This window comes from Rhinopithecus roxellana, chromosome 13 (genome assembly GCF_007565055.1).
Source record: "Rhinopithecus roxellana isolate Shanxi Qingling chromosome 13, ASM756505v1, whole genome shotgun sequence".
NCBI lineage: Eukaryota > Metazoa > Chordata > Mammalia > Primates > Cercopithecidae > Rhinopithecus > Rhinopithecus roxellana.
Window position 1 is genome coordinate 83,445,677 of NC_044561.1, and position 26,432 is coordinate 83,472,108.

At 42.9% G+C, this 26,432-nt stretch overlaps 1 protein-coding gene across 2 annotated transcripts in view; it reads right to left on the reverse strand.

Moving 5' to 3' along the window:
- Positions 1-26,432, reverse strand: part of RIN2 (Ras and Rab interactor 2) — a 250,694-nt gene that overhangs the window by 206,234 nt on the left and 18,028 nt on the right. For both annotated transcript variants that reach the window (XM_030915634.1, XM_030915635.1), the window contains exon 2: positions 6,726-6,851. The gene's annotated coding sequence lies outside the window, so the exon portion shown is untranslated. The remainder of the gene's footprint in view (positions 1-6,725; positions 6,852-26,432) is intronic.

A 26,432-nucleotide genomic window follows, 5' to 3' on the forward strand; every position in this document is an offset into this window, starting at 1 on the left:
GTGGCAACGTACAGGATATAATCATGATGTTCACAGTTGTTTTTTAAAAAGTCCATCTCACACCAGTTAGAATGGCAATCATTAAAATGTCAGGAAACAACAGATGCTGGAGAGGATGTAGAGAAATAGGAACGCTTTTACACAGTTGGTGGGAGTATAAATTAGTTCACCCACTCTGGAAAACAGTACGGCAATTCCTCAAGGAACTAGAACTAGAAATACCATTTGACCCAGCAATCCCATTACTAGGTATATACCCAAAGGATTATACATCATTCTACTATAAAGACACATGCACACTCATGTCTATTGCAGCACTGTTCACAATAGCAAAGACTTGGAACCAACCCAAATGCCCATCAATGATAGAATGGATAAAGAAAATGTGGCACATATACACCATAGAACACTACGCAGCCATAAAAAAGGGTGAGTTCATATCCTTTGCAGGGACATGGATGAAGATGTAAACCATCATTCTCAGCAAACTATCCCAAGGACGGAAAAACCAAACACCGCATATTCTCACTCATAAGTGGGAGTTGAACTATGAGAACACATGGACACAGGGTAGGGGAGCATCACACACTGTGGCCTGTTGGGGGTTGGGGAGCTGGGGGAGGGATAACATTAGGAGAGATACCTAATGTAGATGACGGGTTGATGGGTGCCGCAAACCACCATGGGTCGTGTATACCTATGTAACAAACCTGCACGTTCTGCACATGTACCCCAGAACTTAAAGTATAATAATTTTTTTTAAAAAGTCCCTATAATTTGGGAAGAGGGCAGTGGCTCATGCCTGTAATCCCAGCACTTTTGGAGACTGAAGCAGGCAGATCACCTGAGGTCAAGAGTTTGAGACCAGCCTGGCCAACATGGTGAAACCCTGTCTCTACTAAAAATACAAAAATTAGCTGGGTGTGGTGGCGCATGCCTGTAATCCCAGCTATCCAGGAGGCTGAGGTAGGAGAATTCTTGAACCCAGGAGGTGGAGGTTGCAGTGAGCCGAGATCGCACCACTGCACTCCAGCATGGGCGACAGAGTGAGACCTCATCTCAAAAAAAAAAAAAAAAAAGTCCCTATAACTTCTTCCAAGAATATCCTAACTTCTGAGTCCCATAGTTGGACTATTCCAAGATGAATCCTACACAGTCGGTCACAGTAATGGTGGGATTGAGGCCCAGTGCCCACAGTGGTAACCTGCTCATGTCACAGACTATATGGCCTCTTTGCCCTTCGTATCCCACTCCCCACTCCGTCATTGTGCTTCAGAGCACCCCTGCCCATATAAATACTCACATCCCAATTTCTGACCAAAGCTAAGTCTCATTGTAACAAATAGTAGCTAACACTCACTGAACACTTGAATGTGCCTGATGCCATGACACACAGGTAACTTTACTTCTCAGTGCTTCAGTTTTCTCATCTGTAAAATGAGGGTAAGAATAGTGCCTACCTAAATAAACTAGAAAAATCTAGCAGAAATGGATAAATTCCTGGACACAAAGGCCCTCCCAAGACTGAACCAGGAAGAAGCTGAATCCCTGAATAGACCAATAACAAGTTCTGAAATTTTGAGGCAGTCATAAATAGACTACCAATCAAAAACAAAGCAAAACAACAACAAAACAAAACAAAACAAAGCAAAAAAACCCAGATGGATTTACAGCTGAATTCTACCAGAGGTACAAAGAGGAGCTTGTACCATTTCTTCTGAAACTATACCAAACAATTGAAAAGGAGGGACTTCTCCCTAACTCATTTTATAAGGCCAGCATCATCCTGATACCAAAACCTGGCAGAGATACAACAAAAAAATAAAACTTCAGGCCAATATCCCTGATGAACATTGATATAAAAATGCTCAATAAAATACTGGCAAACCAAATCCAGCAGCACATCAAAAAGCTTATTCACTATGATTAAGTCAGCTTCAACCCCGGGATGCAAGGCTGGTTTGACATATGCAAATCAGTAAATGTAATTCATCATATAAACAGAACTAAAGATAAAAACCACATGATTATCTCAATGGATGTGGAAAAGGCCTCCAATAAAACTCCACATCCCTTTATGTTAAAAACTCTCAATAAACTAGGCACTGATGCAACATACTTCAAAATAATAACAGCCATTTATGACAAACCTACAGTTAATATCATAATGAATAGAGAAAAGCTGGAAGCATTCCCCTTGAAAACTGGCATAAGATAAAGATGCCTTCTCTCACCACTCCTATTCAACATAGTATTGGAAGTTCTGGTCAGGGTAATCAGGCCAGAGAAAGATATAAACGGAATCAAATAGGAAGAGAGGAAGTCAAACTGCCTTTGTTTGAAGATGACATGATGCTATATCTAGAAAACCATATTGTCTCAGCCCAAAAACTTCTTGAGCTGATAAGCAACTTCAACAAAGTCTCAGGATACAAAATTAATGTGTGAAAATCACAAACATTCCTATACACCAACAATAGACAAGCAGAGAACCAAACCATGAATGAACTCCCATTCACAATTGCTATAAAGAGAATAAAATACCTAGGAATACAGCTAACAAGAGAAGTGAAGGATCTCTTCAAGGAGAACTACAAACCACTGCTCAAGGAAATCAGAGAGGACACAAACAAATGGAAAAACATCCCATGCTCAAGGACAGGAAGAATCAATATCATGAAAATGGCCATACTGCCCAAAGCAATTTATAGATTCAATGCTATTCCCATTAAACTACCATTGCCATTCTTCACAGAATTCAAAAAAACTACTTTAAAATTCACATGGAACCAAAAAAGAGTCTGTATAGGTAAGACAATCTTAAGCAAAAAGAACAAAGATCTGATTTTTAGTTTTGGGTTTTACATTTAAGTCTTTAATCCATCTTGAGTTGATTTCTGTGTAAGGTATAAGGAAGGGGTCCAGTTTCAATTTTCTGCATACGGCCACCCAGTTTTCCCAGTACCGTTTATTAAATAGGGAATCCTTTCCCCATTGCTTGTTTTTGTCAGGTTTGTCAAAAATCAGATGTTTGCAGATGTGTGGTCTTATTTCTGAGATCTCTATTCTGTTCCTTTGGTCTATGTGCCTGTTTTTGTACCAGTGTCATGCTGTTTTGGTTACTGTAAACTTGTAGTATAGTTTGAACTCAGGTAGTGTGATGCCTCCAGCTTTGTTCTTTTTGCACACAACAAGCTTTCAATAAATGCTAGTTATTTTCCAGCAAGACTTGCTTATCCTTATTACTATCAGGCTTCTAAGCTGCATCTGCTAGGGTTAAAAGAACAGGGTAGAACTGAGGAAAATAAAGAGGTAAAAGAGAATGAAGAGAAAAGGAGTACATTTCATCTTCATTAAGCCACTTTAAAATTCTCAGCCTGCTGATGGCAGTGCTGGCTAATCAGTGAGCAGGTAGAACAAATGGAACAATAAAGCATTCTCTGTTAATTGTATTTAGTTAATGAAGTTCTATCGCACTTAGGGCAGGAGAAGCCTGGGAACAAGAGAAGATAAAAAAGGAGTCTAGGGGGAGAGGCTGGTTAGGTTGTGCTCCTTGGAGTATAGGTCTAAGGTATGGGAGGCATTTTCAAAGGACTGTGTCCAAGAGAGGATACATTGTTTGCAACAGGGCTCAGCAGGGTCTGGAAGACTTCATTTAGATGTGCAGAGGACCAGGGCTCACTTTAGATGGTGCCAGAGCACTCCTTGGGGTACCATGAAATAGGGCACGAAAACCTAGCTTTTGAGGGGGACTTCAGGACTCAGTCAAGGTGGAGAAGGGGATGGGTCACTCAGTTGGTATTAAAAACTAACCATCCCTAGCGACCCAGGTAAAAGTGGGGACTACCCAAAGGTGGCTGACGGACTGACTGCTTGCCAAGGAATTCTCCTTCAGTGATGTCATCCCTCCAGCCTGCCCTTCTATAACACAGCCTCACTCCAGACCTTCAGTCACACTGTGGCAAGGGCAAGGGAGGGAGGCCAAGCCCCAGGAGCTCTGGCTGTACCCTTTTTTGTTGTTGTTAAAGAAACTTTTGTAGAGATAGTGCCCAAGCTGATCTTGAACTCCTGTCCTCAAGCAATCCTCCTGCCTCAGCCTCCCAAAGGGCTGAGATTACAGACATGAGCCACCATACCTGGCCTGGCCATACATGGTAGAGGCAGCTATTTCTGCCAAGCATGTAGGTCACCTAAGCATGGGGTGCTCGGGACAGGGCCTTGTGAAGTCACACGGCCTGCTCCAAATTCCACCTTTGATGCTGCCTAACTGGGTGATGTAGGGCAAGTGACAACCTCGTAAGACTCAGTTTCCCCATCTGTAAAATGACAATAATAACAATCCCACCTGTATAGGGCTGTTGTGATTATTAAATATGACAGCAGATGCTGTGGTCATCAGTTCTCCAATGTTGTATATTGGCTTTTCCCCTCTTGAAAGTATTTTTTGCTTGGATAATAACCCAGTGAAATATTGTATCTCAGAGTCCTGTGGCAGTTCCTGTTATTGTTTAGTTTACAATTGCATTTTACTGAAGTAATTTATTTATGAAAGTCAAGCACAGGGATGTTTTATCTAACAGGAAGGACAGAGGAAGTGAGAAATAAATCTTTGGCCTCAAAAGACAAACCTACAGCATCATGATAAGACTTCAGTATTTATACCTGGAACGATGCACTTCTTTACTCTGTCATCATTATTCTCAAGAAAATTCACATCTAATGCTCTTTGATGTTTATTTAACATGCATTTATTAGCTGTCTGCTCAGGTAAGGGTCTTTGCTAGAAGAAAAGAGGTGAGGAATAGGAAAGACAGACCAATCCCAGGCCTTCCCAAAATAAAACAAGGGATAGAGACATTGATCACAGAATCACATAATGATGCCAGACATGGTGGCTCACACCTGTAATCCCAGCACTTTGGGAGACTGAGGCAGGTAGATCACAAGTTCAGGAGATCAAGACCATCCTGGCTACCACGGTGAAACGCTGTCTCTACTGAAAATACAAAAAATTAGCCAGGCATGGTGGCGGGAGCCTGTAGTCCCAGCTACTTGGGAGGCTGAGGCAGGAGAATGGCATGAACCCGGGAGGCAGAGCCTGCAGTGAGCTGAGATCACGTCACTGCACTTCAGCCTGGGCGACAGAGTGAGACTCCATCTCAAAAAATAATAATAATAATAAAATAAAATTTAAAAAAACATGAATCACATAATGATTATTTTACATGATAGGGAAAAGAATATTGTGTAATATGAGTAAATACCACAGGATTTAAATTCATGGAGGGAAGGTAGACAGCTTCCTGAGAGAACTCTACATTTAAGTCAGAACAGGAGGCATCCATCCAGGGTCCAAATTAAGAAATAGAGCAGCAACATATTGTGCAGAGATAGTTCTCTAACATTTTTCTCTCTTGTTCCTCTTACTCTGCAAGGGTTTGCTTTCTCTGAGAGCAGTTGTGTCTACAGGGCAGCTAAGGCCCAGATCCCAGCCCAGAAAGAATGTGTAGTTAGAGCAGTGGTGAACCTCACAAGCTTGAAATCAGGTAGCCCTGGGTTTAAACTCCAGCAACACATTCAATAGTTGTGTGGCCTTGGGTAAGTCAGTTTATCTCACTCAAATTCTGTTTTCTTACTTGTAAACAAGTGTAATGATATCTTACACTTAAACAGTGTTGCTGTGGGTTTAAATGAGATAGCTGAAAACAACAGTGTTAATTTTGCTCATGAATCTGTTATAAGGGCAGGGCTCAGCAGGGACGGTTCAGCAGGGACAGCTTATTTCTGCTCCATTCAGCATCAGTGGGGGCAGCTCAAAGGCTGGGGGCTGGAGCCAGCCTTCTAAGTTCCATGTCATGGGGCTGTCAACTGGAGCACCGACATGTAGCCTCTCTGCAGGGCCTGGCTTCCCAGAAACATGGTGGCTGGGTCTCAAGGACACGTATCCTAAGAGGTTTAGAGAGCCAGGTGGAAACCCCATCCCTTTGCTAATCAAGACTTTGCTGTCACTTGGCATCACTTTGCCACATTCTTTATGTCAAGGCAGTCACTGTGTCCTGCTCAGATTCAAGGAGAGGGAAAATAGACCTCTCCACTTGATGGAGGAGTAGCAAGGTTTTGGAGGAGCCATCACTGTGACCTATGTTGAAAAATATGATCTGCCATAGTGGCCTATACTGATATCCCGTCGATGCAATTTCCTTTCAGTGTGAAGATTTATAATTCTATGAAAAAAAATCTACGAAAAGTAGAGAAGAGGAAGCAAAGTGGTGGGAACTGAAGAGAAGTAGAATCATTACTGCCACATCCTCTTTCAGTTATTGCCAGGTTCTTTGTACTCGGAGGTGGTGTCATCCCTCAGATGGGGCAACAGCAGTGCCCACCTCATGGTGGTGTTGTGATAATTGAATGAACTACCCCATTAAAGTGCTTAAAGCTGTGCCTGGCCCATGATGAGTGCTCTGAAAATGTGAATGGTTTCCCTTTATGCTCATGGGCTCCTAACTTGTCCTGATCTTGATGTGGCCCTGCTGCCAGTGTATCATGGACAGAATCCCTCAGACAGCTGGAAAACATCCTCCCTATTGCTCTGTCAGAGCAAAGTCCCTTCCACAGCCACATACCACAACTATAGCACATGATATTCCCAATCACACTGATGAGCTTGGAAATGAAGGAAACGCTGGGGTAGTGCACACTGGGTTTATGGTCTCGCCGCTACATACCCCTTCACGCCAGCATCTCCTCTCCTCTCCCACTGTAGTTCAGCCTGACCTCCCCAGTGTTCTGAAGGGCTTGCACATTTTATCTTTTCTGGTAGAAGTTCAGAAGTCCAGATCTCTTGTCTCCATCTACAACACAAAAATTGACCATTCAGAGTTTTGTATGTATATTAACAACACAATGAACAACCACCCAGAGGACTTGCTTCCTAGCCTGGCTCTAGGAGGAGACATTGCTAAATGAGAACACAGTGATGTCCTTTCCTTCCCATTCCTGGTCCTCCACCTTTGGACCAAGAAACTGAGGAGGGAGATTTCTTTACCAGAATGCCCTGTAAATTCCTGTGCCAATGCTCAGATTTAAAAAACTCTCCATGGTCTTTCATGAATGGAACTAATCAACAAGCATCTTGTCTTCCCCACCAGTTAAGCGACATTTCATTTCTTTCCCTTATCCTTTGCATCACATCGCTTCCTACAAAAAGGATCCCAAAATCTTCCAGTCTAGGATTCTGGAGATGGGACTAATCAGAATAAGAAATTCCTATACTGCCAGGTGCAGTGACTGGCATCTATAATCCCAGCACTTTGGAAAGTGGACGCGGGTGGAACGCTTGGGCTCAGGAGTTCAAGACCAGCCTGGGCAACATGGTGAAATCTTGTTTCTACCAAAACTACAAAAAATTAGCCAGGCATAGTGACACACACCTGTGGTCCCACCTACTCGGGAGGCTGAGGTGGGAGGATCGCTTGAGCCCAGGAGGCTGAAGTTGCAGTAGCAGAGATTATGCTACTGCACTTCAGCCTGAGTGACAGAGTGAGAGTCCATCTCAAAAAAAAAAAATCCCATATTATCCTATATTTCATTTTTAACTGTTTGAATCAGTATCCTAGCCTTTTCAAAATTACCTAAGTACATGCATGAATGCAGTCACCTTGCTTGAAAATGCAAATATTAGATCAAATCTCAAGTTCCCTTTGACCATCACCATTACCTCCTACATCCTGGGCAGAAGTGGGCATTTTTATAATTTAAATTATATCTTTCCAGATTGCTTCTGTGCATTCCAATATCCAATTACACACACACACACACACACACACACACACAAACACACATGCGTGCACATGCACACACGTGTATGTGTTTCTTTTCTAAATATATGTTTCTCATGTGCTCTATTCTCCTGCTTATTCCATCCTCGGGATGTCCTATCTAACTCCCAACATCAGTATAAGAAGGTTATCTCATTCTTTTTTTCCCATTGCTTTCCCAATACTTCATAGTCTTGGCTCCTCTGTCAGGCTCTATAACTGGCCTCTGACTTCCCTGCCACCTCCTCTCCCGGAACTCTCACACACAGATGCACATACATCCCTTCCTTCACACCTGGGTCCATGTTAGCTTTCTGGCTCGGAATATCCTCCCTGTCCCTCTCCTCTTCCTTGAGAAGATTCAGCTCTTGGGCTGGGATGCAACATACTTGGGCTTCAGTCCCAGATGAGTTGCTCAGGCAAATTACTTAACCTGGGTTCTTATATAAAAAATAGGGTAATTGTAATAGAATTTATTATACTTCAAAGCATTGCTCTAAAGATTAAGTAGAATAATACATAGAAAGCATTGGTCCATTGCAGGTTATTTAGTAAATGCTCAAACAATGTGAGCTGCCACCACTGTCAATGTTAGTGATCATCATCATCACCATTTTTCAGGAATCATTTAAATCCCACTTTCCTTCTTAATCCAGATTTTCCTCTGAACCCCTGCTTCCCACACAGATAGGACTACTCCAAATCATCCCAATAAACATTAAGCGACGTTGACATCACTTCACAATGTCTTCTAATATTTACTAATAGATAGGGCTTGGATTCAATTTACTGTCCCACTTGGTATTCAGGGCGAGCTTCACAAATCACACAGAGTAAAGGGAGCCAGTGAGTAAAGTAAGGTTATCCTTTCAAGGGACAAAAATGCTAGGGGTTCTTCTGTTGCATGGTTTATATTATGGTATAAAATAAGTACGTACAAATAAAGTAACTAGGTGTAAATGGCTTATGTTCTTGTTTTTACATAGTTATAAAACCAAGCACAACTGTAAATTATATAAGAACAAGAATGCAAATTAATATAACTAAAAGTAACTCAATTAATGCAAGGGATAATGTTTTCCTGAAACTAAGTCACTCTTGCAACATAAATACGGTGGGGCTACATATTCTAAGAGAGGAAGGGCTTACATGAGAGAACAAGTCAAAAATTACCCTGACAGCTAATTTGCTGTGTGCAGAGGTTCATACTAGTGATAGGTACCTATAAACTGAGACTACCTGGGGGAAGGGCAGACTCCAGTGCTCTGCGTCATGCTGATGCTGGGACACTCACTCGCTGAGTGGAATGGCAGCTGAAATTGCTCACACAATTCAAATTATTCCAATCTGTTCTACTCTCTCTTTGAATTCTCCCACTACATTTCTCTACCTGAATTACTGGGCAGCTTTCATTCATTCACCCCCATTACACTGCATTTGGCCTTCACTAGGGGAAAACAAACAAACAAACCAACATTGACTACGTGTGAAGCCTCCTCTGGCCATCTTCATACCTTGCAACCATCTCAGTTTATGGGACGATTTGGCTCCAAGGCAAATTAAATAAACTCAAACTCAGAGGCAGGCACTGAAATTACTTGGCAGAACTTGGTCCCAAGGCTCAATTCTTTGGGGATTCTCCACCCTGGCTGCACACCTGTGAAGCTTTAAGCAAGCTCCAAGCCCAGAGTACATCCCAAATCAATTACAGCAGAGCCTCTGGGGGTGGGAACCCTATTTTTGAAGCTCCTTGTGTGATTCCAATGTGCACTGAAGGTTGAGAACAGGAATCTATTGACTCGCAGCTTTCAAACACGTTTGACTTCCATCCATGGTAATAAATATATTTCACATCATGATCCATACCCAGGCATAGACATACAAAACAGAAAGAAACATTTTGTAGAACAATACTTAACTGTTGCTACCAGCCATACGCTCTAATATTATCCATATTTTTCACTTTCATTTAAAACAACCCTGGATGTACCCAACTTCACCCCTTAATGAACCACAATTCACTAGGGGGTCATGACCTACAGCTTGAAAAACACTGCTCTAGTTAGTCCAGAATGTAATTTGATTAATTAGTAAATGTTATCCTTGACATAAAAACATACTGGATTTCAGACATTCCAAAGGAGGGTATGTGGATCCCTGAGAATAAGTCCATATAGAGGCTCATTTTGAAAATCTTTACTATGGACCAAATCCTTCATTTTACAAAACAGAAAAGGTCAAACTCCTATATACCATTCCTCCTGGATGTGTACGTGCCTGTGTGTGTTACACTTTGCCCTAACCTACCTTTCTTTTTTCTTTTTTCTTTTCTTTTCTTTTCTTTCTTTTCTTTCCTCTTCTCCTCTCCTCTTCTCTTCCTTTCTCTTCTCTTCTTTCTTTTTTTTAGAGACAGTTTCATTCTGTCGCCCAGGCTGGAGTACAATGGTGCAGTCTTGGCTCACAGCAAGATTTCAGGCTGAGCCACTGCGCCCAGCCCTTTATTTCATATTTTCTTGTGGCATTTTGTCTATTTGAAAAATCCTTAAATGATGACATTGTTGGCCGGGCGCGGTGGCTCAAGCCTGTAATCCCAGCACTTTGGGAGGCCGAGACGGGCGGATCACGAGGTCAGGAGATCGAAACCATCCTGGCTAACACGGTGAAACCCCGTCTCTACTAAAAATACAAAAAAACTAGCCGGGCGAGGTGGCGGGCACCTGTAGTCCCAGCTACTCGGGAGGCTGAGGCAGGAGAATGGCGTAAAACCCGGGAGGCGGAGCTTGCAGTGAGCCGAGATCGCGTCACTGCACTCCAGCCTGGGTGACAGAGCGAGACTCCGTCTCAAAAGAAAAAAAAAAAAATGATGACATTGTGGATCCTTAAACATAGAGCTCTTGGAGCTTAGTGATGTTGCTTCAGTGTGTGTTGTTTGTGGGTGCTGGTCTTTTTTTCCTTTGCCCATGATGCATGGGGTGGGCATGTGCATTTTAACACTTGTTGACTGAGTTTTAGCATTCTAGGATATATTTCCAATTTGGATTTGACACAATGGCACTCTAAGGAGGCTGAAAAAAATGCTCATTTGGTCTTATAGAGAAGGGGATTTGCTGTCACGTGCATCTCAATAGTTAGGCTGTTTTCCATACTAGAACCCCTTCTAACATCAGACTGTATTGTTTTAGATCTCTGACACCCTTATCTCATGGGCAAAATAGACGGTAATAAAAGCTGATCATAATATCCAACTTTCATTAATATTGCTCTGTAGCATCCACAGTTATTTAAAACTAAGTTTTCTGAGGACCTGAGGGGGGAAAAACTCACCAGGCAAAATGCTATTGGTCAACTTCCAAAGAAGTTTTTACTTTGAAAACTACAATAAATAGTCAAACTCAAACAACCTAAAAAATAGACACAAAACTGAACTTGCACTGAATATGTATGATGTATGTTATAACATCTTACAGAAATTAAGATATCACTACACAAATTAAAACACTATAGCCACTTACAAACAGTGCTTTTCCATAAGAAGAAATATAATCACCTATTAAAAACAGAAACAGACTGACTTGAGACTTCCCTGCGAGTCCGGGTTAAGCAGCTGGAACAACTTGGGATGCTGTCCTGACCTTCCTGGGCCAGTGTCACCACATGTGTACACAAGAGCATTTCCTCAGCAAAGTGCCTGTGCTTTAAATGGGTTATTGAACTTTAACAGGGTTGCGTTCCTAACAGAAATGCAAATTCATTTAAAACTTATATTGGTTTCCCAACAAACCAGAATTTCTCTAAAGACAACTAACGTGTTTCTACCTTTGAGAATTCTAAATTGTCTTAAATTTTAATTTAATTTTTCTATGGAGGAAAGCCAAATTTATGAAGGGGATTGTCTTGATCAGAATTATTCATGAATTAACCAATGTTGATCAAACACCTAGTAGGTGCGAGGCGTTGTGAGAAATTCTGAGTCGCCGTTCTCATCAGAAACCTTGAGGTCCTTATAAAGAAATTTATGAATTAAAACCTACAAGGTAATAACAGGTTGAAGAAAATGAAATACCAACTGGGTTTAATGTTTCTTAATCCAGTAGTCACAACTCTAGAAACCGAATTAGTTGCTTATTTTTCCGCATATTTTGATAGCATCATCTAGAAGGTTCATACGTACGTTATTCATCATTACCTAGTATCACTGAATCTTTTTTTTTTTTTTTTTTTTTGAGACAGGATCGCACTCTGTTGTTTAGGCTGGAGTACAGTGGTGCGATTTTGGCTCACTGCAACCTCCACCTCCAGGGTCCAAGTGATTCTCCTGACTCAGCCTCCCAAGTACCTGGGACTACAGGCACCTGCCACCACACCTGACTAATTTTTGTATTTTTACTAGAGATGGGGTTTTGCTATGTTGGCCAGGCTGGGCTCTAACTCTTGACCTCCGGTGATCCACCCGCCTTGGCCTCCCAAAGTGCTGGGATTACAGACGTGAGCCACTGCACCCAGCCCACTGAATCTTTTTGAAGATTTGCACATGCAGGCCACTTGCTGGGTGTCATTTTGAAATGCTGCTATTGGTGGAGTTCATCTCTCACTAAAGCCTTTCTTTTCTATTCTGTACGTGTTGCCTATAGATGCATTATTCTTTGGATCCTTAATTGTGATCCTGGGTATATTATTTTCCCTGATCTTCTCTTAAAGGAGGTAAAATTGGTTCAGTTCATCCTGCCTTAGTGTATCCAAGCTTCACAGGTGAAAAGATACAGTAACCAATTTGACTGATTTTCGTTAAGTACTTAATCCTGCCCATGTTATCTTCATGACAGGACCCCATCTCTGGTGTTGGCTCAGGCTAAGAATTTACTCACCCAGCTATGAGCTTTCTCCTTTCAATTCCCTGTACTTCCCTATCTAGCAACCCTAGCAATGCGTCAGTAGCTACCATGGGGAGCCCAAATCTAGGCTTGTCCAGTCTTTTCCCACAGCTTTTCCTATAAAACGATGAATTCCCAACCTTAGAAAGTGTTAAAACATTGTTCTGTAATCCTAATAACCTGGAAAATTTGGAGTTACTCAAAGTAAAATAAGCTTTTTTGTGCAAGATTTCTAGAGCATCTCTGCTAGTATAATCTAACAGGGTCAAAGAATGTTCCAGCATCTCCCTAAACCCTTTGAGCTTTTATTTGTGAAAACCTCAGGATTAGGCCAGCTGTGAAGATAGTGCCCTGGAGTACTTATTTTCTCCCTCCCTTTTTCCTTTCCTTTTTTATTTTCGTTAAATTAATTGTATTAGAGAAAGGCATTGCCATCTCCCTCTCTGGGGTACGAGAGAGAGAAAGACTAACATTCAAGGAAAACGACGCTATTATCACAGGAAAGCCCCTTTATGGCTGAGCCATCCAATACAGCAGCCACGGGCCCTGCGTGGCAATCGAGCACCTGAAATGTGGTAAGTCTGAATTGGGATGCTTTGTAAGTAGAATATATGCTCCAGGTTTTGAAGACTTAATACAAAAAAAAAAAAGTAAAATGCCTCAAAAATAAATTTTCATATTGATCATATGTTGAAATATTGAATTAAATACAATATCTTATCAAAATTAATGTTACCTATTGCTTTTAACTTGCTAAAATGTGACTACAAAAAAATTTTAAATTACATAAGCAGTTCTGTTGGACAGTGCTGCCTGATCGAATAATTCCCAAAGTCTTACTGGTCATCAGTACCTCTTGGCTGGGCTGGTGTATTTGCTGTATTCTGAACACAAAGACACACAAACACAAGGCTATATTCTGAACACCATACACACACACACACACACAGTGGCTGCTTAGCCTAAAATATCTTGCCCTCTGCAGTCATCTCCTGTTACCTTCCTGCCCAACCTTTAAGATCCATCTCAAAACGTAATACCCTTTGTCAGATTCAAGTGGTTACCTTTCAATGGTAGTTTGCTGAGATCACACTAGGTATTTTTAATCTAAATGTTAAATTCTACAATAAAAACACAATAACTTATTCGGAAATTCAAGTTAGGGAGGGGTGTAGTTCTTCACACTACTGATAGAGGGAGTCTTCCTCTATTTGGAAAAGACTATCACCTTGGACAGATGGAGTAGATCTGAAATTGTCTTGTGTAATGCATAGGGTAGTAACACGGTCGCCAGTAACACATGCTTGAGTCAAGCAATTTAATCTCTGAACTGTCTATTAGATCTATGTCTCTGGATCTGGAGTTTAAAATACAAAATCCAGAGAGCATAACATAATGATAACACTAGCTACCACTTATTGAGCGCTCAGTATATGCTTAACATTGTATTAAGCCATTCATGTCTATTATTTCATTCAATCCTTGCTATAACCATCATAACAACAGAAGAGGCAACAAAGGCATGAGAAATAAATTTAATTTACTTGCCCGTGGTCACACAGCCAGTAAGTGAGGGAGCTAGGATTCAAACCGTCTGACCGCATGACATTAATCACTACACTTTCGCCATCAGGAATAAAACCTTCTCCCTCTAGCCCCCATTTGAGGTAATTTCTCTTTTTTAAATTTTTTTAAATTTTTTTAATGATGGAGTCTTGCTCTGTCGCCCAGGCTGGAGTGCACTGGCTTACTGCAATCTCTGCCTCCTGGGTTCAAGCAATTCTCCTGCTTCAGCCTCCTGAGTAGCTAGGATTACAGGCGCATACCACCATGCCCAGCGAATTTTTGTATTTTTTAGTAGAAATGGGGTTTCACCATGTTGGCCAGGCTGGTCTCAAACTCCTGATCTTGTGACCCACCTCGGCCTCCCAAAGTGCTGGGATTACAGGCATGAGCCAACGCGCCCGGCCAGTCTTTCTCTTTATTATGGCCTAGAATGTTAAATATGTTTGCTCACCACAGAATTAGCTTGAGAGCTACCCAATGTTGGGCTTTATTAGAAATCCTTGAGACCAGCAGCCACCTTCTTAGTCCCTATGTCCTTTTAGCTTTATCCCATCCAGAAACAAAATAAACAGCTCTCTCCAGTACCCTATCCTATCATTTACTTTCACCAAAAGCAATGGATACATAAAGCTTTGCAAGTACAAAAACAGAAAATCACTGGAAAATAACTCAATTCTTTTCCACTGGAAGGGTTAGCTTGTAAGCTAAATCTAGAGAGGAATATAATTCTTCCCAAAAGAGACATGTCCTGTCCTATCAACTTCCTCTATAAAAATTATCCAAAACAACACTACCGCAAAAGGTATTAGGCACAGTCACAATGCCTTCCCTAGAAATGATGGCTTCATGCATCTTTACGCTTCAGGCATCCTCATTATCTATTGCTATATAACAAGTCACCGCAAGACTCAGTGGCTTAAAACAATAACCATTTTATTATTGCCATGGTTTCTGAGTGTCTGGAATTCAGGAAGGGCTTGGCTGGGTAGTTCTGGCTCAGAGTCTCAAATGTGGTTGCAGCCAGATGGTAACTGGAGCTGGAACAAAAGGCAGAGTGTGTGGGGGTGGGGAGCAGGAAGGTACTGCTGAAACAGCTGGAGACTGCTAGGGCATCTCTCTCTTTTTTCATGTAGCTTCAGGACTTTGTCATGTGATCTGTTTGCCTGGGCTAGTTTGGGTTTCCTCATAGTATGGTGGCCTCAGAACCTGCTTGCATGGCAGCTCAGCACTCCAGCAACAATGCACCAGACAGCAAGGTGAAAATTGCATTATCTTTTTCTTTTCAAATTGTCCTCAGAAGTAATGCGGTATTATTTTTGCTGCATTCTATTGGGTACAAGTGAGACACAAACCCACCCAGACTCAAGGGACAGGCATTCAACTTTACCTTTTGATAAGGAGGTGCCTAGGAGAAGGTGTGGGATGGGTGATGACATTGTGGTTATGTTTAGAAAAATACAATCTGTCCCACAGACTGAAGTTAGCAATGCACTGGAAATGTCACAGAGGGGAAAGCCATTCCCATTCTCATTTTTCACATGTATAAACCAAGGCAAAGCATTTCTAAGCTACTTGTGGTCACACAGAGGCAGGGAAGAAACTATCATACGTGTTACTTTGACTTATCTACAACTTTAATGATGAATATAATGTATGAAAATTACTTTTTAAAGTATAAAATACAGCATGATTTATTATAGTCATTCATTATAATTTGGAAACATCTCTGAAAAGTTTATCTCTGAAAGTTCGACATATTACCGAGGAGAATGAAGCTCTCCTTGGAAAGTTTAATCCACTCAACTTGATTTTCCCTGGGAAAGTATCTGGGTATTTCCTACAGTCTCATATAATAGAGAACTTGGCAAGTAAAAATGATAGCCAACATTGGCTTTTCACAGTGTTCCCCACTGAAATAGCCAGTACGCTTATGGATAAGAAATGCTTGCCACGGGCTGGGGTTTAGAAAACATAGGCCCGTGGATGGGAAAAGGCAACAGAGAAAAGGTGCTAAGTTCTGGTCCATTCACTTTCCGCTGGAAAGGATGTCCCATCTGGCAGCAGAAGTATCTGCAAACTGAATTTCTCCATGTCCTCTCCGGAGTTCAGTCAACTCTCATTTCACATGTTCCTGGGTTTTGCCCATTTTAGTTCTGGTTTTTTTAATTAAAGGTTGGGTTTTTTAACATATGAAAATTCTTATGTTAGGACATTTAATTAGTGTTGGAATGCCATTACAGTTTTCTTTTGCTCTGGTGTGTGTGTGTGGTGTGTGTGTGTAGAGGGGTGAGAACACTCACTAGCTGAAATGCTTAGATTCATAAACTCATTTCTTCTGATTGCAGCTCTGCTTGCACGTTGTCTGCCACTTTCTGCTCTTTTTGTCATCTGTTTTCTTTATTGGATTGTGGGTGAGAGTTGATGTAGGCAGGGGACAGTGTGTGGGTGGCTAACTAGGTTTCTTGATTCAGACGCGCCCTCTACCGTTGACAGAGTGAAGTGTAATTTCTTCATTGTGCTTACTCTAGAATAGGGGGAGCATATGTAATTTTCTGGTTTTCTTTGATCTGTAAAGCACCCTTTATTTTATTCTTTTTGTTTTCTTTCTGAATATCACCAAGTCTCCAAGGGGCAGTTCCCTTCCTAGTTTCCCTCGTCTCTCCCAGTAATCTCGCCTTTCCTACGGCTGTAGCCTCCAGTCTCACACTGTCTGGTATTCCCACTCAGGATGGGGCCTGTCTTTCCACGGGTGATGTGATCTGGGCTGCATCACCTCAGGCTCTGCACATTCCTGCCCATCTCCACTTGTCCTCTGTGGTCCCCGCCCGACGCTCTAGACAGGGGTGGGCTCCGGAGCCTGCCTGACTGGACCTGGGTGCTTCTCTCACTACTTACAGGACATTTGAAGTCTGTAGAATTTTGTCTCTTAGTAATCCTGGGGGCTTGTGTAAACAATGGTTTTATTTGCTCTATTTGTTGATTTGGGTAAATTTTTTTAAGTTAAAGTAAGAGATTTGGATGTAGGCAACCACCATTATTCTACTGAAACTCAGAGTTCCCCATGCGTTTAAATAATAATGCCATTTACTGTGCTAAAACATCCATTTACCCAAATCTATTTGCTCTTCACAATACAAGCATTTCTTAGTACAACAGTATATATAGCTTTTTAAACAAGGAACCCTTTGTAATAACTAACATGCATACACACACATACACACACACACACACACACACAATTGTTTAAATTCCTTTCTGACCGCTATAGCATACTTGAAGCTAAAATTCTTACATAGCATCAGCCATCACCAAAACAAGCAAACTTCCTACCTCAACTACATCAGCAAAGGGCACAGCGCCCTTGATAGCATCTGCTGTCCTGAATAAAACTACAGGTTGCAGGAGTTACTGGCAAAGCCACATCTGATTTTCAAGTTGCCTTGGGGTAGCAGGCAATTTGCCAATTTCAAGCAGCGCCATCCAGTGCCATGTGCCAGCCCTGCTCGGACACACTGTATCTGCCAGTGTCTCACTGTGCTAACCCGGCCTCCACCCCAGAGTAGACACTGCAGGTGCTGCTCGCGTCCCCTCTTCCACGACAGCCTGCTGGACTCCACACTGCCAGCATCCCTGTCTCCTTGCCTGAGGGTTCCTCTGGCTCTTGGAATGAGCTTTTCCCAGGGAGAGGCCTGAAATGCAGGGAATCAGTTCCCAGATCCCAGTAGCCCTCAGCCTACAACTGATGAGAGTGAATGTGAACACCTGCCCTGCACCTCCCACACCTCCACCCCTAGTGGGACAGTCAGCTCCCCGGCACAGGTAAGCTCTAGCTGTCCATGGGGTAAATGATTGATAACACTCTTCCTATTGTTGCCTCCCTCCCCTGCCTCACCTCCCCACTTCCCTAGTGGTTTCCTGGGACCACTCTCCCAATCAACTACTTGCATTCGAATCAAATCCTTGTTCAGAGCAGGCTTCAGGAGGAATTCAGATCAACACAGTTCCCCAGCTCAGGGCCTCACCTCCAGCCACCCAGAGCCTTTGCCTGGACAGGAATCACCCAGGTCAGAGACTGGAAGACAGTCTCAGCCGGGTCCCCATCCAAACAGGGCAGGAATGAGAGGGGGTTTTGGATGTGATGTCCACAAACCTGGGGGTCCAGGGAAGCCCATGAGAAGGCCTTGACGGGAGTGTGCAGAGAACCCTAGTGTGGCCATGGCTGAGACTCAAAGGGGCAGTGATGGGGAGGGCCATCTACAGTTCATGACAAAGGCCTGTGCACACAGGAACTTCTATGCCGATGTTTGTGGGATTAATAAATGAGCAGGAATTTAGTTTGAGAAAACCGTATGAAAATAAACTCTGTTAAACACGGAATGTTTTTCCAGTTACCACTCTAATGTAACACATATCTGTTGTGTTATGATCTGATACAGCAACACACGACCACCAGGATGAGCAAGAGTTGGGATTTATAGACTCCCACCCACCACCACCGTGGGGCACTCAAGAGAACCCACCATTGACGATAGGCAGCCGCTTCTTTGAATTCCTGGGTGGGGTCACATACTAAAAGGAGAGATGGAAATGGTTTGAGCTTTTCTTCATACACTCACTGTCCAAAGCTGCTAGGCATTCGGGCCCCCCCGTTGCAGGCCTGAGCTGGGCAGCCAGCACACAGATAGGCAGGAGATGCAGTCAAACGGTCAAACACCTGTTGAATGGCCGTGAAGTCAATACATCTGTGTACCAGGGAGGAAATAATTGTCTTAATAAATGTCTTAATAATTAAGACAAGGGACAGATCAACCTGGTTAATGCTTTAGAAGAGGAAGAGGCGAGACTGGCACATGAAGCTGATGAGTTTGGTTCATGCCAAGTAGGAGCAAGGGAGGCATTTAGAACACAGGAGAAGATGCACATTTACAGGCAGAATCAGGCTTTTTCCAATTCTTGGGGACATCAGTTAATTAAATCAGCAGTTATTTTTAAATTTTGTCATTCAATAATAACATTTTAATAGCTAACTGTTTTTTTTAAGACAGTCTCATTCTGTCGCCCAGGCTGGAGTCCATCTCAACTCACTGCAAGCTCTGCCTCCCAGGTTCAACTGATTCTTGTTCCTCAGCCACCCAGGTAGCTGGGACTACAGGCGTGAGTCACCAGGCCTGGATCATTTTTGTATTTTTAGTAGAAGCGGGGTTTCACCATGTTGGCCAGGCTGGTCTCAAACCCCTGGCCTCATGTGATCCACCCGCCTTGGCCTCCCAAAGTGCTGGGATTACAGGCGTGAGCCACCATGGCTGGCTAACATTTTAAAATACATATCTCATGCCTGACATTGGCTTAGGTCCTAGGCATATGGCAAGGAACATATAGACTTGATCTGGACCTTTCCTTCAAGAGTTTTAGTGGGAAAGACAGACCAATCTAGTGTGATCAATACAGTGGATATTTCATGAATAATTCTCCATTCAACTTTGTCTGATATGTTCCTGTGGATCCCGGTCATGTGCAAGCCCAGATAAGGAAGGGTTAACCATCTTGGCATTAACACCTCAAACAATAAAACAGATTTTTAAATTGGGGCTTAATTTAAAATGTAAAGCCAAATTACACTACCTTAGTAACCTATCATGGGAAATGGAACCGTTCTTTGATGACGCATGGTCATCAATAACCTTCAGTACATATGTTTTAGGTTTTGTATCCCCAGCTGTAGGGGGCACAGTAATTGCAAGCACAGAGTTAATGAAGTTTGGCCACAGATGAATACCTGGAAATACTTTTCTTGAAAAAAACAAAAAACAAGATATGATCTTCCTTCATAGCTCTTTGCCTCACTTATAAAAAGCTTGGTAAATAGGCCTTCCGCTGTGGCTCAGGCCTTTAATCTCACCACTTTGGGAGACCAAGGCAGGTGGATCACTTGAGGTCAGGAGTTCGAGACCAGCCCGGCCAACACGGTGAAACCCCGTCTCTACAAAAAATACAAAAATTAGCCAGCTGTGGTGGTGGATGCCTGTTCTTCCAGCTACTCCAGAGGCTGAGGCAGGAGAATCACTTGAACCTAGAAGACGGGGTTTATTTTCTTATTTTCTCTTTTAAGTTACTTGTAATTTCCTTATCACACTAACTCGAGCTTTGTAAGCAATACATGGTATACTTTTGAAAGCCAAGGCACGACTAGATTGTCTAACCACTGAAAGTCTTATTTTAGAAAATCTCAAAGTGTTCAAGTAAGAAAAATACTAATACTTGTTTTTCCAGTGCTTGGGTCTGGGGACATTTATCTGAGGCTCTCTGCTTGGCTGCAATTTGACAAGCATGGCCCAGAATGAATCAGTTTTTCATCCTGGGAGTCAACATGGATCCTGGAATTTGGACACATTTTCTTATTCAAATCCCAGCTTCCACATTCTCTTACTTCCTTACTTTCTTATTCAAATCTCAGCTTCCACATTGCTCATCCTAAGCAAGTTAGTTATACCCCACTGAGGTGCAGTTCTAGTGACCCGTGCCCTGAGGACTGTGCTGTAAGAATGAGTTGAGATGATCTCTCTGGAATACCCAGCCCAGGGCCTGGCCCAGAGAAGAGCACTTAGCTCAGCACCTGCGCATGGTAGCACTCAATAAATATTAACGATATTATCAATAATTAGGAGGATTTTTTTTATCTGTGCTTTGAATGCCTGTTATCACCTTGACACACAGGATACAGCATTTGCTATGTAAAACTGGCAGGATTTAGGTTAGAATTGAGCCAGAAGTCAAACACCCTTCAATCCTCTCACTGAGACACCTTTCTGAGCTGGATCTGAAATTGCAAGAATATGGCTCAGTCTCCTTTTTACAGATTTGTGATGATCCAAGAGGATGAATCCTCCCGTCACTACCATTATTGCTCTCGCTGGATCACCCACATGGCCTTATTTTCTCTTTTAAGTTACTTGTAATTTCCTTATGGACATTTCTGCCTTTTGACTTAGTGGTGTTCTTAGTTCAAACTCTACTCTGTATCAGGACCCAGATGCTCCGATGCTGGTTTTCGGCTGTGAGGATATGGAGAAGGGGAACCCCAGGAGTTGTAGCAGTCGGAAGGCTGGGAGTACAGTCCCAGGCACTAGCAAGGCAACTCAGGTGGTGTCTCTGGGACTCGGTTTCCTTCTTTGTACTCCACAGGGCCCTCCGAGGTCCCAGAAGTTCCCTAACTTCAGAATAGATGTCCTTCCTCCAACTGTCCCCAGCTCACCGTCCCATTACTTGGTATGGCCCAGTTCCTGGCCCCAAAGCTCAGGGTTTTCACTACCCAGCGTCTGCTCCAAGCTAAGAATCAGCCCATGTTTGGGATGTGTCATGGAAAGTCTATGCTGGGCTTTGCAGTCAGCACTTCTAGTTCCAAACCCCGGCTCTGGCACTACTTATTAGGTTTGTGACTTGGGACCAGTTCACTTAACTTCTCAGAGCCTTTGTTTGCCCATCTGTAAAGTGGGGATCAAGGCATTCACCCCACAAAACTGTGAGTACCCTAAATAAAGTAGATAAAGTTCCCACCACAGTGCCTCACACACAACAGTCCCAAAATAATAAATGCTCTAAGTACGAGGACCTGGGCACATAATTTGACATTTCTAGGATTTAGCGTCTCCTTCTGTAAAAGTGGGTGATATGATTCAGTGATTTTTAGGGTCTTTTGTTATCGCAAATTCTGAGTCTATGTAAATGCTCATGCAAATGGAATTCGCCATCTTGTCTGAACCCTTAACACTACTTCTTCTGTAGCACCTGGCAGGGAGCCTTATGCATGCAGGCAATTTATAAATGCCCGGGGCAACGCCCTCTGTATTTCTAAAGTTACCTCTTCAGTATCAGAGGACTTTGTTTTTCCTTCCCAAGCAAATGAAAAATATATTCAGGTGGACCCCAAACAAAGGCATGCATTTTTCCTCCTTTGAAAATACAGCTTCTGTAGCATTGTTTGCCTTTTTAGGAATTTATTTGGATTTGGAACACACCAGTAAGACTGTGGATTGTAGCATGTGTTGATTGTAATCACACATCCAAAGCCCCCCCAAATTCAATTACATTTTGGTGGCTCCTAAAAAAGTGACATTTGACTTTTTAAAACGGCAAAATTAAAAAACCAGGAAGGCCACAACACAAGCCTTTGCTCCACACCAGTGTTTTGAGTGTTTATTCACAGCATTTCACAATTCGTCTGGAACGAACACTAAACCAGAGAAATTAAAAATTCCATTTGAATAGAAAATCCCGTTTATTGTAAGGAAGATCTCTTCTCAGCCAGAAATGAATACAAACTAATATAAGAAAAATAATGGTGAATGTCTCTGCTCTGCAGCAACACAGCCCCCATTTACTTGAGGAATTAGTTTTAAATGGTTATTTCCTGGAACCATGAGGCGGCGCGGAGATCAGGTCTAATCAACAATTTATAAAAGCCTATTAAATCCTATGGGTCAGTTTTATAGTAACTAGGAGTGTGGAATTTTAATCTCCTGGCATGGAGGGGAAATGTGGAAGAATGCAGAGCTGAAGCTCTGAAACAGCATCTTTCTTTGTAAGATACATTGGGGCTCCCCCACCCTAGGCTTCTCAATAGGTGGGACCCTGCTCCAAAGGCCCTAGTGGGGCAGATGAGCATGAAGCAGAAGGGGCCTAGTGGGGTGAAGAGGGAAAGAGATTCAGGCACTTGGAGCCTCTTCCCCTGAGATTTCTATGGGTTCCACCTGTGCCCTTCCCTGTGTTCTCTGGCCCTGAGCACACAGTTCTTCTAAACCTCCTACATTTAAAAAGACCAGCACTCTACCATGAATGATGGAGGGAGAAGCCAGGATAAAACAATTCCTTCCGGGATGGACCCACCCCGAACACCTCCTCCTTCCTCCCTCACTCCTTTTCCTATTTTATCTGTCAATGAAAAGAGTCCAACTCCGTAAAACATCTGAAGAGATTTATTCTGAGCCAAATATGAGTGATCAGTGGCCTGAGACAGAGCCCAAGGAGATCCTGAGAACATGTGCCCAATGTGGTCAGGCTACAGCTTGGTTTTATACATTCTAGCGGGACATAAGACATCAATACATGTAAGACATAATTAATACATGTAATATGTACATTGGTTTTGTCTGGAAAGGCAGGAAAATTGGAAGGGAGGGGGCTTTCAGGTTGTGGGCAGATTGGAAGATTCTTTCTTTCTTTTTTATTTGAAGGGGTCTCACTCTGTCGCCCACGCTGGAGTGCGGTGGCTTGATCTCAGCTCACTGCAGCCTCTGCCTCCTGGGTTCAAGCAATTCTCCCACCTCAGCTTCCCGAGTAGTTGGGACTATAGGCACCCGCCACCATACCCAGCTAATTTTTGCATTTTTAGCAGAGATGGGGTTTCACCATGTTGGCCAGGCTAGTCTCGAACTCCTGACCTCAGGTGATCCATCTGCCTTAGCCTCCCAAAGTGCTAGGATTACAGGTGAGAGCCACAGTGCCTGGCCACATTCAAAGATTTTCTGATTGGCAATTGGTTGCAAGAGTTATTATCTAAAGACCTGGAATCAATAGGGGGTTGTGGAGAATAAAGTTTTGTCATGCAAATAAAACCTCCAGGTAGCAAGCTTCAGAGAGAAGAGATTGTAAATGTTTCTCATCAGACTTAAAGAATCTGTTCTGTCAGTCTTAAGGTTTCTGTGTTGATGTTAATGTTGGTCAGCTGTGCCTGAATTCCAAAAGGGAGGAGAGTATAATGAAGCATGTCCGACTCCCACTTCCCATCATGGCCTGAGCTAGTTTTTCTGGTTAGCTTTGGAATGCCTTTGGCCAAGGGGAGGGGTCCATCAGTTGGTTGGGGGACTTAGAATTTTATTTTTGGTTTACATACCAAGGAAATGAGAAGAAGTTAATGGTTGACTTTAGGGTACATAAAAGATTGAGGCCAGAGAACCCCTGGGTAAGTCTTTAATAAGCTATACACGTCACAAAAATATTTGTTAGTATTAGTATTTCTATTTCAGAAGGAAACTGTAAAACCAGATTGCCTGGGTATTTTTCTGCAGTTTCAGTCGGAGCGAAGCTGGAGGCTCTGACCGCCTGTGGAGGGTGAGGCTTCTGATTGCAGTTGAGTCCTACACTCAGCTAAGCAATGGAGGGCCCCGGGGCGGACATGCTTCTTAGGCTGTTGGCTTCAGGAGAAGCAGTACAGCTTGGCACTTAGGAGTCTGGGCTCTGTCAATGGACAGAGCTGGTCCAAGACCTGTTCTACCACTGATTAACATGAACTTGAGCAAATGCTTGTGTTCTCTAAGCTTCTGTCTTTCCAGTGTAAAATGGGTAGGAATACTCATCTTCAAGACCGGTATAAGTATACAATAAATAGCACATGAACTGTGGCAAGTATATGAGTGACACACACGTACTTAATAAATCTTCGGTTTCATGACGTTCATTACTGATCTCACCTCTCAGCAGTCTACCTACAGTCTCTTGTTGAAATCAGGTGGTGTCCTCAGCCCCAAACTGGAAGGGCAGGCATACCTCCACCAGTCAGAAACCCACTGCAATAGAGGGAGCCAGATGCTAACATCCAAAATACCGATTTCAATGGGGGCTCCATTTGCAGGGAAGATATGCAATTTAGCAAAATGAACCAGTAGTCAACCCTTGCATTGCCACATTTTCACCGACTTTGGAGGCCATAGTTAGCAACATAAGATTTTGCACTTATTGCCATCCTGTTACACGAGTTAATCCTAGGATAACATTTCCATATCCTTTTCTTAGACAATTTTATCCTCTTTAGGCTTTCTATATACTGAAAACTACTGACAATGCATTTGTAGCCCAAAGCTCTCTTTCAAGCTCCAGACTCCCAGATCTTTAATACCTCCTTGGGTTTTCACAGGCTCATCAAATTTAACACATACAAAGTGGAACTCTGTATTGCTTTGGCTTCTTTTCCTCCCAGATTGATCATCTCCTTAAATAATGCCTCCATGAACGTGGGTGGTCAGTAATGGGCCATCCTTGCCTCTTCTGCTCTCCTCACATCTAATTCATCACAGCTTTGCTGGGTCATTCTCCAAATTTTGCCTCCAATTCTCTCCTGGAGCCCGGGACCAGTCTCGGAATGATCACAGCCTTCCGCCATCTGGTCTCACTGAGGCCACTCTTGCTCCACTGAAACGCTGTCTGTGATCATCAGTCAGCATGAACTTTGTAACACCAAATCCTATGACATCATCCTATTCACAAGAAAGAACAATGGCTTGGAATGGGACAATGGCCATGGAGATTCAGGGAAGTACAAAAGCGGGTACCCTGCCTGTTCGATGCCTGACAACATAATTGGTACTCAATAGTGATCTGATGAGCAAATGCATGGATCCCACTCCCTTGTGTCCTTTTTCTACAATATGAATGATTTTCTCAAGGCCTTTTCAATTCCTTTACATGCCACAGTGGCAGAAGACAAGAGAGACTCATGGCTTTTTCTGACTAAAGATTCTCTTGGAATTCCTCTCTGCAATCTCTGGCTCTTAATCTTTTTCCCGCTTCTTCTCTAGTTGCAAAGATATTGCTTTTATAATATGCTACTGTAAGAAAAATACAACGTACCCAGTCCACATTTCTTTTTTTTTATTTTTTGAGACGGAGTCTTGCTCTGTCACCCAGGCTGGAGTGCAGTGGCCGGATCTCAGCTCACTGCAAGCTCCGCCTCCCGGGTTCCCGCCATTCTCCTGCCTCAGCCTCCCGAGTAGCTGGGACTACAGGCGCCACCACCTCGCCCGGCTAGTTTTTTGTATTTTTTAGTAGAGACGGGGTTTCACCGTGTTAGCCAGGATGGTCTCGATCTCCTGACCTCATGATCCGCCCGTCTCGGCCTCCCAAAGTGCTGGGATTACAGGCTTGAGCCACCGCGCCCGGCCCCCAGTCCACATTTCTATCTGACTTCCTTTGGAGAAATCAATCAGAGTTGGGTTGTGTTGAGTTCTTTATGCAACCTCATCATCCTGTCCTCTTCAGCAATCCTAGGGCTCTCTCCTGATTCAGTGAACTGGTACTTGGCTGCTCGGGGGTAAGAGGGGAGATACATTCATATTTATGTCATTTTAGATGCATTATGTAAATTGAGTTCAGAAACCTAAGCTCTGTCTTTAAAAATTCCCTGTGA